We start from the raw sequence: 2,882 nt of genomic DNA on the forward strand, positions 1-2,882 counted from the left end.
AATACGTTACACTTTGAAATATATTAATTTAAAAAAAAATTCCACAACATTACTGTTTTTAGTGTATTTGTATCAAATATATGCAGACTTGGTGAGCATAAAAGAAATTTAAATAATAATAATAATTTAAAAAAATAAGTCTTACCAACCCCACATTGTTGAAACCGTGTAATAATCACAAACTACTGTTGAGCTTTTTCAGCTTTACCCATTCTTAGGCTCTCATACGGTACTTGCCGTTTGGTGGTCCACTTCCTTACCTAAATACTACTTAATTTAATTAATAAAATGCACAAATATTTCACCCCAGCCCAGCTCTGCTAGTGGAGAGAGCCCTGTTAGTGTTCTATATTTAAGCCAGTTTCAAAACTGCATGCATACGCATAAGTGAAGCAGCGGTGCAACTGCAATAATGTGAACGGTGACTGAGAATGTTGGTAAATGTACCCCTAAAAGGGTGTGTGTGATCTATACCCATATATATATCACCCTAAAATAGAAGAAACTCATACAGGCTAGAACAACATAAGGTGAACGTGAACTACCAATGAATCAAAAGATTTACCACTGATTATTAAAATCAACATCCTAAAATAATACGTTTCCAAGACACACCCAGTTCTCTCAGTGTTTTGATATGTTTCCTTAACAGCTCATTTAAACACCCATTATCACAAAACAGGGCACACACCCACGCAGTGTGTCTCTCAAGCAGATCTACAACCCAATGCAATCTGAAACAAGAGGCTCTGTTTCTCAAAACATAGTGCTGCCTATCCAGACAGAATATAGACCCATGACATCCAAAAATGTAGTTTAAGGGAGCCTGCAAGGTTTTGAGACAGAGCTTCTGTCTGATGTAACCATTTGCAACTGTTAGAATGTGTACATTCTTAAATGTATGCAATTTTGATATGAAAACATACCTGTCTGGGTCTGGATCAATGATGCCCATTATAATGATTTTCTTCCCAGGCCTCATCCCACCTCTGATCCGTCCACTGAAAGGAACTGTCTGGTTGTCAGATGGGGAAAAACAAATAAACAAACAAACAAACAAAAATCATCAATGCAGCAGCAGAAACTATAACATAAGATAACAATGCTTTTTAAACATCATCTCTACCAGAATACGAGAGATGTCTTCTTTATCAGGGGAGATAAGCCCAGAATCTCCAAACGAATTATTAAGGTGAAGATCATCTTCGGTGTTCTTCAGATGAGAAAGAGAAGATTAACAATTATAAAAAGCAGTTAAATATGAGGAATGCAATAAAACACGAGCACTGTAATTCAAATGCACACGATTTTAACAATAAAACGACACGCCTTCTACATCTGCACTTGAAAAAACATAATGTGCACCATATACATAAGAGCTATAATAACGCTTTAAGTATTCTTTGTCCACTGCGGTCTACTGCGTCTGCATTTCAAAATCATTATGATTTTTTTCAACTCTAAGTGTGAGAGATGAACGAGTTATCTCAACGCATGTATGTGATGCGTTCTGATTTCCACTGCGCTTCTTATTAAATTAATGTTCTGTTAACAATAATGGCTATATTATGTAAATCTGAAGCATTGTAAGACTTCAAAGGCATTTGTGACTTACTATCGCGTCCTTTTCCATGCTCGCCACCGCCATCTTGAACAAAATACCATAGGATGCTTATCCAAGGCGGTCCAGCCCAGGAATCTGTCAGTGTCGTGGCAGACCGGACAGGGAGCTGCAAGGTGCCCAAGTTCAAGAAGAAAACTGTAAATCAAACAGAAAATCTCGAAACGAATTAAGGAACATCTCTATTGTGTAGCTACGTGTCAAAGAAATATGCTGACACGGATTATCGTACGGGTGGAGGTTAATCCCAGCCTCTATATGAACCTAATCTGCTCAAATCTCATTGGACCTGAACATAAACAGAATAATAATTGTGTACAGTTGAACAGTTTTTTTTTTTTTTTTTAAACATGGCAATTATATTTCTTAAAGGTCCAGCATAATGTAGCTGGAATTTTAAATGTTATTTGTAAGGACTCATATTTTGTTAATATTGCTTGCATATTTTTTAGTATGTAAACATAGTCCTTGCTTTACTTTTGTGTTTGTGTGTGTTGGATTTTGATGGTTAATTCTGAGAGAAACAGTTGATATTGTTACAGTATTATGTTTCTGATCTTTGAAATGTGCGCCCTCGCGAGCGGGGAGAGGGAGTCCCCTAGTGGCAGGTGACACGAGTGGCTCTTCAGTGGAAATCTCGAAATAGTGAAAATTTGCTGCACATTTAACTCACCCTCGGTCCATCCAAGATGTGGAATAGTTTGTTTCATCATCGACACTGATTTGGAGAAATTTAGCATTGCATCACTTGCTCACCAATAATATATTCAGCAATAAATGGGTGCCGTCACACAAACTGTTGATAAAACATCACAATAATCCACAAGGAATCCACAAAACTCTAGTACCTCAGTTAACGTCTTGTGAGTTAGTGCCTAAAGTCAGAACATGGATCATTTTGATCACTTTTCAGAAACAGTAGGTTTAGTTACAGCATCTACCAGCAGAGGTTAACAAGGTTAAACCAGACCCTTGGCACAAACTTTTAACTGTGCAGTTAACCACGCAAATGAAAGCTTGAGGTTTTGGTCAGAGAGTGGTTGTGTGGTGCCTGAACAACATCAATTTCATAACTTGTATAAAAATTTCACTTCCCACGGTCATGCATCCCAACCAACAAATAAATACAATTATTTTTATTATCTTCTAAAATGCATTAGTTATTTTTTTTTAATTCATTTTTTAACCACTTTTCCTATGCATAGTCATGGTATGCTAGAGGGAAACACCTTGGACAAATGTCATTTTATATATGGTATTT

At 36.7% G+C, this 2,882-nt stretch overlaps 1 long non-coding RNA gene across 1 annotated transcript; it reads right to left on the minus strand.

Annotated features, from left to right (window-relative positions):
- Nucleotides 1-935: 935 nt before the first annotated feature.
- Nucleotides 936-1,951, minus strand: LOC113112718 (uncharacterized). Its single transcript, XR_003293468.1, has 3 exons — nucleotides 1,616-1,951; nucleotides 1,127-1,213; nucleotides 936-1,015 (listed from the first exon to the last, which is right to left on the minus strand). It is a non-coding gene; the product is annotated as an uncharacterized LOC113112718 (long non-coding RNA).
- Nucleotides 1,952-2,882: the final 931 nt, after the last annotated feature.

The sequence above is a fragment of the Carassius auratus genome, chromosome 13 (assembly GCF_003368295.1).
Source record: "Carassius auratus strain Wakin chromosome 13, ASM336829v1, whole genome shotgun sequence".
NCBI lineage: Eukaryota > Metazoa > Chordata > Actinopteri > Cypriniformes > Cyprinidae > Carassius > Carassius auratus.